We start from the raw sequence: 13,566 nt of genomic DNA on the forward strand, positions 1-13,566 counted from the left end.
ACTCCCTTGTTCAGATCTTTTTTGGGAGGTGCAAGAACTGCCGTCTTCTGGGAAGTAGAACTTTCCCTCTTCAGGGGAGCACAGGGACCCCGCTTCTCAGAGTCTCTCCTAATGCCCCGACGATGTCAAGAGACAGCATGGGAGGTGCAGCCTCCCGCAGAGCAGGCTGGGAAGGGTGAGACTAAGTGATAGAATAGAGGGCTGCCTTCACTTGCTCATGCAAAGAGGAGGATACCAATGTACAGAAATGTCCAGAAAAACAGGTCCGGAGGCACATGTCTGAGGCCTGAGTTCCAATGAATGAAAGCAAGAAGTCACTATAAACAAGTGGGGGACACACTTGGAGGTCACAGGCCAGCTGGTGAGAGGGAAGACCCCGGAGAGGTCTGAGGACAGAGCAGGGAGTCTCAGGACAGCTGAGACCAAAGACTGACACAGCTGAGGCATGTCCACTCCTGCTGGGCTCTTCCCAGGGATGCTCTTCATAAATGCTCTGGTGCAGTGGCACGGGATGAAATGTTACTCAGGGATCAAGAAAGACAAACTCTCGCCATCTGCGGTAACAAGGATGGAGCTGGAAGGGTACACTAGCCCATGGAGTCACAAGGAAGAAGATAAATACCGGATGGTCTCACTGATATGTGGAATATAGAGAAAGCAAAAAAAAAAAAATCAAGAAAAAGACAAAACTAGAAAACTGACCACAGAGCTGAGGTGCACAGGAAAGGAAGGAGAGTGAGGGGGGCGAGACAGGAGAGGAAAACACGGTGATGGTACACGGGTGATGTGGCGGTGGGAGAGCTAGGAGGACTACTGAAAGAAAAAAGAAATGCTTTGGTGCCGAGTGAGGCCTGGAGGCAGGGCACCTGAGAGCTGAGAGGAGACAAGAGGCTGCCCACACAGAAGAGCCTTCATGACTGATGCCTGAGGGGAAAGTGTGTGCAGGGGCCTGGGTTAAGGGACTGATGGAAAGGGTGACGTGGCAGGCGACGAATACTTGAAGACCTCGGGTTTGGGAAAATCACAACTGGAAAGCACCATAAAGGGAGGATGTGATCCCAGGTCCACCCGGGGCGTGTGGCACTCCATGTATGGCTGGTGTTAAAATTCTTCTAGCAAACGCCAACAGCTTGGTAGCTTTGATCAGCTCCAGAAGTGAATCAGCCAGACTTTTGAAAGTTCCCGGAAGAATTCCTCCCCCATTCCTTCTCCTGTGTCATCCCCCTCATGCAAGCTGCTCTCAGAACACAGATAAAGGCCCGTCAGCCAGAGAGGAGCCATGCTCCAGACATCTCATGTAATGCTCACTTATCTCCAGAACCTTCCATGTCTTAGATGTGCCTTTCATCTGTCCCCCCCTGATCCATTTACCCTTGGCATGGACTCCAGGTCAGCTCTTCCCTCTAGCGCCCATGCTGCCTCCCATCACCTCCAGCGATCCTCTTTCCTCATCCCTTCCCTCCCACTGCTTCTTCTCTAATGCATGTAGTTCTAGCACTTCAGAGCCAGACTGATTCACAGCTGCTCTTCCTAGATACTCTTTGGTGCCTGAGGAAACCTAAATGTCAAGTCCAGATTCCTTAGCCCAGCACACTGAAGACTGACCGACTTCTCCAGGCTCCCCTGTGAACGCCCATGTTTCAGGTGGGCAGTCTCAGAAGACCTAGAAAGACTGGGTCACAGGTCTTGTTCCCACCAATAATCTCATTAGCTACTGTTCCTGCTGGTCCTTGATGTTGGGGTCACGAGTGATTCACCAGGCCCAAAGCAATCTCAGATACCCCATGTCTGATTTCCACCCCTCAGTGTGCTCTGAAAGGATATTAGAACTTGGGGGAATTCAAGACTGAGGACTGCTAAGCGCCCGCAGGCTTTGTGGACATAGGCCCTATTAGCTGCTGTTACTAAGGACCCCTTGGTGTTCTTGAAAATTGCCAGTATGGGCCTCCCCAGTGGCGCAGGGGGTGAGTGCTGGGTTGCGAAGCTTCCTGCGGCCTCTGCAGTGCCATTTCGATCCCCGGCTGCTCCACAGCCACTGGAGGAGGGTCCCACATGGCAGGCAGACCTCTCCTGACGCCTGCTGCTCCCCTCAGCAGTGTACTTCGGTCCTTCTGCCTCCTCTTCTCCCCCCTCTGTCTCTGGTGAATTCTCTCACTCTCCTGCGCTTGACTGTACCCAGTGCTTGTATAAACAAAACAAACAAACAAATAAATAAATAAATCATGCCTCTATTAAAAAAAAAAATTAAGGGCTTCCCCAGTGGTGCAGCGGTTGAGTGTTGGGTTGTGAAGCTGCCCGCGGCCTCTGCCGTGCAGGTTCGATCCCTGGCTGTTCCCCGGCCACCAGAGGAGAGTCCCACATGGCGCGTAGACCTCTCCTGCCGCCCGCTGTTCCCCTCAGCAGTGTCCTTCGGTCCTTCTGCCTGCTCTGCTCCCAGCTCTGGCTCTGGTTAATTCTCTAACCCTCCCACGCTTCTGACTGTACCCAGTGCTTGTATAAACAAACAAACAAACAAATAAACAAATAAATAAAACATGCCTCTATTAAAAAAAAAAAGATAAGAAAATTGTCCAGTATGTCCTTCTTCCAAAGCATTGATGGCCAGTGTGCACAGGTCAGAGACAATGGGACTTACATACATAGATGTTCTAGGACATAATTCTGGAGTGGAACCCCCATCAAATTTGAGCACAAATATTGATCAAGAAATGAATTAATCTGTAATTGCTTAAGAATCACTCCTAACATTTTTTAGTGTTTCATTTTCACTCAAGGCTGAAGGGAGCGTTTGGTTGTTCAAAAGAAGACAGAACTCGAGTAAAATCAGGAGAGAAATGTGTTTCCAGAATTAGGACGCCATTCAGAGGAAGTCCAAACACCAACTTCGATATGGTGATCTCATTTTGCACAGCCTTGGCTGGGCCACATCCCTGCTGCAGAAGCAGTCACAGGTCAAGTCACCTCACAGGAATTCACCCAGCAGATGTAGACTCAGAGAGTGTTCAAGAAGAAGCCTGAACTTGAATGAACATGACAAAGGACTCTGAATGTTGTGCATCAGCATTTCTGTAGAATGTAGACGTTTTGGTCACACACGCCGTACAACATCTACCTGGTTGTGACTTAGCCCAAACTCTGCGAAATGACATCTTTGTCATCTGTTGTCTAGAATTCTCGGACAGTCTTCTGGCAGGGGCCACTGCAGCTGCCAAATGTAGAGATGGCCCAGGTATATCTAGGCAGAGGGATCTTCTCTGCTTAGATGAGATTAAGGTAAACATGGACTATAAAGTGGGAGCCTACTACTTGGAACGAGGTGAAGTGATTTTTTCTTCATTTCTACACAAAATTCGACATACTTTGTATATGTGTAATTCATTCTCATGACAACTACTGCAGTCATGTCATTTTTCATATGGAACCACCCAGACTTGTCACACCAGGTGCTAAAAAGGCATAAGAGAAAAGCAGCAGGAAGTAAAACTGGAAACTGGTTGTCCCTTCTCTGTGTGCAGCAGGAGAGGGTGGGGGATACATGGGCATGGCAGGACACAGACTTCTCTTTGACCAGGAAACAAAAACCTGAATGACTTGTAGTATAATGCATGCGTTCTAATTAAGCAAGTGCCCCCAAACTATGGAAGCAACACTGATCTAGTAGAAGAAAATATAATTCCTGGTCTCCAAAACAAGAATTGGGCCTAATTTGAGAGAAACCAACATGACAAACAAATTCCAGATTTGGGAAGGAACGACGAGCTCCTGCATTGGATCTAAAACTTGGGACAGTGGAGTCTTCCATCAAGGGCTGCCTTCCAGGCCACCCCGATGGACAAAATTCATCATCACATTTTACTGTTGAGCAGTTGGCACTTTGACCTTTTGTAACTGGGTGGTCCCCAGGAAAGGGGGAGGTTCCAGGTTCCCTGCCCCACCCAAGGGAGGGTGGAGCTGAGCAGGGAGAGAAGAAGCTACAGAAGACTGAGGAAGGAAGGAAGCAGGATGGAGCCAGGAGACCTGGAGGTGGCGCATGGAGCCTAGAGACACGTGCAGAAACTGCACTTGTCCTTTGGTCGTGGACGGGGTGACACATATGTGGGTGAGACCCGTGGGGAGGTGACCATGGCGGTTTTTGTCTTGATATTGATTTTGCTCTTTTCCCTCCAGACTTGTCTGGTTGTTTCTGCTCCTTTTCTGTGGGTCCCCACTGGAAGGTGCTTTAGACCATGGCAGGCTTTGGGGCCTTGCTCTGGGCCAATTCCCTTTGGATGGAATTTTACCCACGAGGGGACGGGTCACTTTGAGTGCTTGATTTAGAAACTAGTTTCTTTGCCTTTCCTGTATTGTTTCCTAATTGTATTAAAGTTCCATCCCATTAAAGTCTCATATGTTTTGTGCTGATGAGGCGGTGGCTTTCTCTTGTGCCCCGCCCCTTCCCTCCCTCCTGCAAACCTGCCGCACTTTCTAAGTCTTGAGACTCCTCTCTCTTTTCGCCCTCTCCAGACCCTCTTCTGCATTCTCTGATCCTCTAGATTCTCAGTCTTCACCTCCTCCAGCTCCACAATCCAGCCCCTCCCCCCATTTATTTTCACCTCCCAGCCACCACACCCTCTCCCTGCTGATCCTCTTCTCCCTCCCCGCAGGGAAGTGGGTGGGAACTGGAGGAAGAGTTAGAGTCCATGTCCCTTTCTCTGTCTGATCTCTACCAACTTGAAAAGCATCTTGGCTCTTTCACAAACGATCCCACTACCTACACCTAAAAGTTTCATCATCTTACCCAAGCCTATGACCATACATGTCATAATTACATGTTCACTTCTCTTCCACCCTGACCTCTGACCTGTCCCCTAGCCGGTCTCCAACCAGCAGCGCCTAAACCTATAAACTTTCATAAGCTCAGAAAGATTACCCCACCTGCCTCAAAAAACCCTCCTGATTTCCAAAGGCTGAGGACAGTCCTCAAACCCCTATCCGGGACCTGCTGAACATGGCCTTTACCGTATTTAACAACCGGGAGGAATGGGACAGGGCAGAGAGGGAACTCCACAGTCACCAGAAGGCTGAGCTTCAAGCTCAGGCCCAAGTAGCTGCCTTGAGACCGCCAGGCCCTGCTCCTCCAACGACCACAGTGCCTGCTGCCCAACAGAGGACGACAATGGGCCCCATGGGCCCCAACCAACCTACCGCTGCCAAAGCCTGCTTCAAATGTGGCCAAGAAGGCCACTGGTCCAGACAATGCCCAAACCCCCGCCCTCCAACAGGACCGTGCCTCATCTGCAACGTCCAGGGTCACTGGAAAAGTGACTGTCCCTCCACACCTGGCTGTGGTGGGCCAGTCCTTCCAGTCCCTGCAACTCTTGCCACTGGCGGTCTTGGGTTTGGCGGCTGAGGACTGAAGAGGCCTGGACTCATCAACTACAATAACCTTTGAGGAGCCCAGGGTAACGGTCAAGGTAGCAGGTAAGTCCATCTCCTTTCTGGTTGACACGGGGTCTACATTCTCTGTCCACCCCTCCTATTCCGGTCAAGTTTATCCTTCTCAGGTCTTGGTTACGGGTGTTGACGGCCTTCCTTCTCGGCTCAGGACCACTTGTCTGCTCTTTCCTAGTCATGCCTTCTTGCCCCACACCACTCCTGGGTCACGATCTTCTGACCAAACTCAGGGCTACTCTCTCATGGTTCCAACACCCTAGCGCTGCTCTCATCCTCCCACAACTCCAAACATCTCCTAATCCTTCTCAGGACTCCCCACTGTCTCCTTCCACTGTCAACCCCATGTTCTGGAATATCTTTATCCTGATTGTTGCCACCCATCTTACCCCAGTCCTCACTCGCCTTAAGAATACCTCTTCTTTTCCCTCTCGCTCCCAGTTTCCAATTTCCCTCACTCACCATCAGGGTCTCAAACCCATCAGCCAACGACTCCTGGGAAAGGAACTCCTTACTCCTATCAACTCGCCCTGTAATACTCCCATTCTCTCCATTAAAAAGCCTGATGGTTCTTATCGCCTAGTTCCAGACCTTCGCCTCATTAACAAAGTCGTGGTGCCTATCCATCCCGTAGTGCCGAACCCCTACACCCTTCTATTTCATATACCGTCTCCTACCACAAACTTCTCTGTGCTTCACCTCAAAGATGCCTTTTTTACCATCCCTCTGGATCCTCAATGTTACTTACTATTCACTTTTACTTGGGAAAACCTGGACACACACCTCCCAGCAACTGGCCTGGACAGTCCTGCCTTAGGGTTCCCGGGACAGCCCTCATCTGTTTGGTCAGGCATTAGCCAGTGATCTCTCGACATGTCATACTCCACCCTGCACTCTCCTCCAGTGAGTTGCTGACTCCTCCTCCTCTGCCGTCCTTCTCGGCCACTGTCTCAGCAACACACTGCACAACTCCTCAGCTTCCTGTGCTCCAAAGGATACTGTCTCCCCATCCAAAGCTCAACTTTCTGTTCCCACAGCCGTCTATCTGGGTCTTCCACTAACTCCTTCCTCCAAACAGCTGATGGTGGACCACAAGCAGACAATCCAGGACCTTCCCTCCCCTGAATCAGCAGAACAAATCCTTTCTTTCCTAGGTTTGGTTGGATTCTTCTGACACTGTATCCCTAATTTTGCTTCCTTAGCCAAGCCAATATATGATACAGCAAAAGCCTCCCTGAAGGACCTCTCCAATCCCCTGGAGGGTCCACAGGGTCACACATATCCTTCTTCAGGCACCTGTCCTTACCCTTCCTGATCCAGAAAAGCCTTTGCTCCTGTTCACAGACGAACGTTGGGGTACTGCGGCAGGTGTCCTTTCCCAGCCTCTTGGACCAGCCCTGCATCCTATCCCTTATCTCTCCAAGCAGATGGACCCCACTGTTAGGAGCTGGCAACCCTGCCTTAGAGCCCTGGCGGTGACAGCTCTACTCACCCGGGAATCCCTCAAACTTACTCTGGAAAGACCCACCCAAGTATATTCCTCGCACCACTTTCAGGACCTCCTGTCTCGCCGCTCGCTCTCCACTCTTACTCCTTCCTGCTTACAAAATTTCCATGTATTTTTTATCAAAAACCCTCTAGTGAGTCTCACTCAGTCTAATTCTCTCAACCCAGCCACTCTCCTATCTGTCTCTGGCCACCTTATGCCATTCATTCATGCCCTAAAATTCTGGAAGAAATGCAAACCTCCAGACTGACTCTCCTTTGTCAGATGCCTCCTGTGTTTGTAGACTGGCAGCTCTTGAGAAGGTGCGCGCGTTCAGCGGAGGGCTGCCTAGGCCACTGTTACCATTGATCAGGTAATCGACACAGGAAAACTGCCCGGAAAAACCACCTCCCAAAAGACAAAACTCATAGCACTTAATCAGGGACCTTACCCTCAGCAAACATAAGAAAGTCAACATCTATATAAATTCAAAATATGCCTTCCTTATTGCTCACAGTCATGCTGCAATTTGGCAGGAAAGGGGGTTCCTTTCCACCAAGGGGTCCCTCATCATAAACACTAAACTTATCCTTAAGCTTTTAATAGCCTTGCAGCTTCCAACTGAAGTCGCCATTCTCCACTGAAGGACACCAACTGACAATTCTTACGTTACCACAGGGAAAAACAAGGTGGAGGCAAGGGCTTTCGCTCTCACAACTGAATCTGCTGCAGACCCTGCCCCTATTCTCTATCTGTCCCCTCCATCACTCTGACTTAGGAGCCTAATGAACGCCAATTCCTTAGTCTGCTCTTCTTCCAACCCTCCTTGAGTGCAAAAGTCTGACAAATACGTTCCCGTCGTCAAACCTGTGCTCGCATGTCACCTCAAAAGGGAGTTCGCCTACCTTCTTTTGCAGCTCACCAACTGTGTGGACACCTACCCGGACAGCATTGACCTCTCCCTACTCAGCCAACTGCTCCAGGAACACGCAGACCGGTACTTACCCAGTCCTGCCTCAGATCTCGACCTCCTCAACCAACCTTCCCTACCACTGCATCCTGGAGACCAAGTCCTGCTCTAATCGCTTCAGCCAAAGCCACTGCAGCCTCGGTGGACCGGCCCACGCACGGTTATTCTCACCATGCCTACAACGGTAACACTTTTGGAACACCCCTCCTGGCACCATCTATCACGGGTAAAACGTGCCCCTGAAGACAAACAGTATTTATGTCGTAACCTGGGTCCTACTAGGATGTGCATTTCTTGTCAAAATCTCCCCTAGCTCAGTGTCCTGTGTATGGAAATTCAAAGTTAGGGAGACCTTTGTCTCAGGATCCACTGAGACCACCTACTAGGTGGGTACTGCGAGTGCCCACAGGCCAGATGCACAGCACTTATCACTCTCACCCCAACTCTTTCATCGATTACTAACCTTATGAACACCTTGTTTTGTTTCTTTACCATCAAACCTTAGATCACTGCAAAAATACCTATAGAGAATATGGGGGGTGCCCTTACCAGTCATGCACAGTGCACCTTCCAGACAAAGGCCAAATGTTCTCTCTGGTCCGTCATAATCCGGGCTTCAATATAAATCAAGTTAGCTATGCTATTTCAGATCCTTGGGACCATCGTGGGGTATGGGGTGTCCAAGACGCAGTGTACACTGGCTGGCATTCCTATCCAGTGGCAACACTGTCCATCTCAAGGGAATATGTCCCGACACAAAATGCCACAGTCCAAGTCTCCCAGGACATCCTCCATTCAGAACAAATCCTATAAAATTAGCTAACATCATCAGAGAAGACCGAGACACCCTCAACCTGGATTCATATAATCCAAACGCTATAACCTTCCTAAATGACTCTTTTGGGACTAACACCTCCTCTTGTTTCCTCTGTGCTTCCCTTCAGAGGCCTCTACTGGTGGCAGTTCCAATTAATCTCACTACCACTACCACCAAAATAAAGGACGCTGCTTGCCAGACTCCCCAACTCTCAGTCCCCCTATGGGACTCCTATCACAGCTACCCCTGCTATCAAACTGATGCCCTTGTCAGCTTTCATTCCTGTGCTTCTAACATTTCAGTTACTTCTGTGCTCCGAACAACAGCAAAGGGAAAATTTTTCTGTTGCAATGGCTCTCTCTCTCAGTGTATTCATTCTGCTACTCCAGGCCCATGTATCCAAGTCCTCGTGGTCCCAGTTAGCTCTGTACAGATGGTCTGAGCTAGGTTGGTTATTCTCACCACATCGGACTAAGCGGGCAGCCTTTCTTCCAATCATGGTTGGAATCAGCCTGTCATCATCGATAGCAGCTGCAAGTATGGCAGGTGGGGCCCCGGGACACAGCCTGATTACTGCCCAGAAATTTCATAAAAGAATAGATACCTCCTTAGGAGAAACCTATGTGTCTTTAGCATCATTACAAAGACAGCTCACCTCCCTGGCACAGGTCAGTCTCCAAAGCCAGCAGGCTCTGGACTTGTTAACAGCTAATAAAGGGGGTACCTGCCTGTTTCTCAGAAAAATGTTGTTACTATATCAACAAATCGGGGATTGTAGAACAAAATGCAGAAGACTTAATAAAACTACGCAAAGACATAGAATGGGAAACCAGGGGACTCCAACTCTTTGCTGACATGGTTTCAAAGTCCTAGTGTCATGGCTCCTCCCACTCTTGGGGCCAATACTAATGATAACCTTATTTTTTTCTTTTCGCTCCTTGCCTCCTAAAGTTCATACAGGCTCGCATTCGGGAAATGTCTCCTACCACCTTTAACCAGCTCCTGCTCCATCCGTATTCTCGCATCCCCGCAAAAGACCCTCATAACCAGGCCTGAGCCACCCCCTTGATCTTCGCCCCTTTTCAGCAGGAAGTAGCCAAAGAAAGAGCCGTTGCCCCTTTTCCCATCAACAAAAGGCTGGTATGAAAGGTTCATGCAGGAGGCCAGAATGCAGGAGACAACCAGGAAGCCCACCTGGGGGGCAGGAATGGGGATACCTGCCTGGAGGACTCAGACAATGAGGCTCCCCCCTCCCCCCACGAGTCTCTTCTCAGAAAAAGAACCTCTATGTGCCCTACAAACTTCTCCCGCTGCAGGAGCCCAACTACCCACCTGACCTCTCCTCGCCCTATAAAACCCTGCTTCCCCCTAACAACGTGCGCAGCTTCACTGACCCCCGCCTTGGGTGCATGAGGTCCGCCCGGGGCGCAATAAACTTTCCCTCCCTTTGAGAAATGTAGCCTGGCTCTCTTTGTCTTTACCGCACTGAACCTTTCACTATCAAAGTCTTCTTTATTTTTCTATTATTTTTTTTTCAAATAAAAAATTTATGTCTCCCCGCCGCCGCCCGCTGCCCCCGCCCATGGCCACGCCCCGCCGCCTGAGCCGCCCCGCCCCCGCCGAGACCCAGAGCCGCGTGTCCGTCCATCGCCGCCTGCACGTCCATGCTCCGCGCCAAGCAGGGCGGGGCGGGGGGGGGGGGGGGGCGGGGGGCCGCGGCACGTGGATGGATCCGCGCGTGGCCTGGACCCAGCCCGAGCAGAAGGGCCCGGCCAACGCGCTGTGGATGCAGATCTGGGCGACCTCGCAGGGTGTGGGCTGCGGCGGCGCGGGCTTTGCATCCCTGCTCTGCCTCAACTGGCGCGGTCGGGCGAGGGGGTGGGGGCGCGAGTGGAGGCCGCGGGGAACCCCCGCCGCGCCCCCGCCGCCCGCGCCCGCGCTGGCCCCGCCGAGCCGCCCCCCGCGGCCCAGGGCACGCGCCGCCCGCACCAGGCGCAGTCGCCGTCCTCGTCGCCCAACGCCGAGTCGAGCGCCGAGAGCCCCAGCGGCTCGTCCTCGTCGTCTGGCGGCGCCGCGCAGGCCTGGGCAGGCGGCCTCCCCAGCGGCCCCGCCAACGGCGCCCCGGCCCGCGCGCCCACCGCGTCCCAGCCGCCGCCGCGCTTCCACCCGGGCCGCCGGCTGCGCAAGAAAAAGGCGAGCACCTACGTCCTCAACTTCCTGCTGTCCGGTAGCCGCGGCGCCGCGCCGGGCACGCCGTGGAAGAGCCGCGCCTACAGCCCGGGCATCCAGGGGCTCCACGAGGAGATTATGGACTTCTACAACTTCATGTCCCCGCGCCCCGAGGAGGCGGCCATGCGCAGGGAGGTGGTGGCATGCATCAAGACTGTGGTCAAGGACCTGTGGCCCACGGCTGAGGTGCAGATCTTTGGCAGCTTCAGCACAGGCCTCTACCTTCCTACCACCGACATCGACTTAGTGGTCTTTGGAAATTGGGAGCGCCCTCCCCTGCAGCTGCTGGAGCAGGCCCTGCGGAAGCACAATGTGGCCGAGCCATGCTCCATCAAAGTCCTGGACAAAGCGACCGTGCCCATCATCAAGCTCACAGACCAGGAGACGGAGGTGAAGGTGGACATCAGCTTCAACATGGAGACGGGCGTGCGGGCGGTGGAGCTCATCAAGAGCTACATCCGGAGGAGGGTCCCACATGGCGCGCAGACCTCTCCTGCCGCCCGCTGCTCCCCTCAGCAGTGTAATTCGGTCCTTCTGCCTGCTCTGCTCCCCGCTCTGGCTCTGGTGAATTCTCTCACCCTCCCGCGCTTCTGACTGTATCCAGTGCTTGTATAAATAAATAAATAAATAAATAAATAAATAAATAAATGAATAAATCTTAAAAAAAAAAAAGAGCTACATGAAGAAATACTCCTTGCTGCCGTACTTGATTTTAGTTCTGAAGCAGTTCCTCCTGCAGCGGGACCTGCACAAAGTTTTCACAGGCGGGATCAGCTCCTACAGCCTGATTTTAATGGCCATCAGCATTCTGCAGCTGCACCCAAGAATCGATGCCCAGAGAGCAGATGAAAACCTTGGAATGCTGCTTGTAGAATTTTTTGAACTCTATGGAAGAAACTTTGATTACTTAAAGACTGGTATTAGAATAAAAGAAGGAGGTGCTTATGTCGCCAAAGAGGAGATCATGAAGGCCATGACCAGCGGGTACGGGCCGTCCATGCTGTGCATCGAGGACCCCCTGCTGCCAGGAAACGACGTTGGCCGCAGCTCCTATGGGGCCATGCAGGTGAAGCAGGTTTTCGACTATGCCTACATCGTCCTCAGCCATGCCGTGTCGCCTCTGGCCAGGTCCTACCCGAACAGAGACTCTGAAAGCACGCTGGGGAGAATCATCAAGGTCACGCAGGAGGTGATTGACTACCAGCGCTGGATCAAGGAGAAGTGGCTTGGCAAGACCCCCCCGGGCCCCGACCTCGACCACAGGGTCAAGACAAGAGAAGGGATCAGCCCCTGCGAGGGGGACCAGACCCAGCGCCGAGACCCCAGCTCGCCCTCCAGCCAGCGCTGGTGCCGTCTCTGCCCAGCCCCCAGCTGCTCTTGTCCGGCTCGTCCGCGTCCTCTGTGTCCTCTCTCTCTGGCAGTGACGTCGACTCAGACACGCCACCCTGCTGCGCGCCCAGGTCTACCAGTTCAGTCTCCAAGCCCCGGCACCCCTGCTCGCCAGCCTGCCGGCCGCCCTACCCATGCCCAGCGGCAAACCTCAGGCCGCCACGTCCAGAACGCTGGTCATGACAACCAACACGCAGACCAGGTTCACTCTTGCTGCATCGGCCCTCAGGGTGGCCCCCGTCCCTGGCAGGCAAGTGAGCGTGGAGGGGCCGCCAGCGCTGAAGGCCATCCACCACCTGTCTGCCCCCGCCGTCGTGCCCACTTCCCCCAACCCGCTCTCCAGCCCTCACCTGTCTCACAAGCACAGCGGCATGAAGCTGTCCGTGAAAGGTGCCCACAGCCATGACCAGAGTGGCGGCTACGGCTCGGTGGGCAGCGGCGGAGTGCGGCCGCCCGTGGGCAACTGCGGCCGCCACCAGTCCAGCCGCACCGGCGGGAGGAGGAAGAAATGCGCACACGCGGGACAGCCTGCCCGTCAGCCTCAGCAGAAGACGGCGCCCCAGACCAGCCCCGCACGCCCGCTGGCCCCTGCCTGTCCCCGTGTGGCGTCATCCGCCACAGCGGCCCTGGCCCCGGAGCCTCGTCCCGCGGGCCCTCCTGGGCGCTGGCTCCACTGCCCTGGGCGGCGTGTCCATTCCACGGAGTCGGCGCTGGCCGGCCGCCGGGCCAGGCCGTGGTTACTACCCTTGCGTTTCCTTGCAGACTTCCAAGCTGTTTTCTGTGTAAATATTGAAAACGTATGATGTGTGCAATAACTCAGATATTTTTTATTGAATTTCATATTTTCACATCAGTTATATTTAAGGGATGAGGGAATTTTTTTAAACCGCTTATAGATCCTTTCCCAAGTTGCATTTTCTAAGTTGGGTTCGTCGTGCTAGCCGGTGGTCTGACGAGCACCATGACGGATGCCATGACTGAGGGTTTGAGTTTGACTCTTGGGTTGTTTCTTTTGGTCAGACGGAGGGGGAGGCTTTGCGGCCGCGGGGCGGAGCGGCCACCCAGGCTCCGCCATCTGCTCTGACGCGGGGTTTCAGTCTATCGGTTCTTTTAAACTAGACAACAAATCCAGCATTTCAAGTGCCAGAAGCATGACTTTCTTTTATTTATTTATTTATTTAGTTAGTTATTTTCTCAATAGAGTCATGTTTTATTTATTTTATTTGTTTGTTTTTGTTTATACAA

The 13,566-nt window shown here is 52.7% G+C and overlaps 1 pseudogene across 1 annotated transcript; it reads left to right on the top strand.

Annotated features, from left to right (window-relative positions):
• Positions 1–10,429: 10,429 nt before the first annotated feature.
• Positions 10,430–13,107, top strand: LOC311176181 (terminal nucleotidyltransferase 4A-like; annotated as a pseudogene). Its single transcript has 2 exons — positions 10,430–11,382; positions 11,606–13,107. The product of its transcript is annotated as a terminal nucleotidyltransferase 4A-like (transcript).
• The last annotated feature ends 459 nt before the right edge of the window (positions 13,108–13,566 follow it).

This window comes from Talpa europaea (genome assembly GCF_964194135.1).
Source record: "Talpa europaea genome assembly, chromosome: 8".
Classification (NCBI taxonomy): Eukaryota; Metazoa; Chordata; class Mammalia; order Eulipotyphla; family Talpidae; genus Talpa; species Talpa europaea.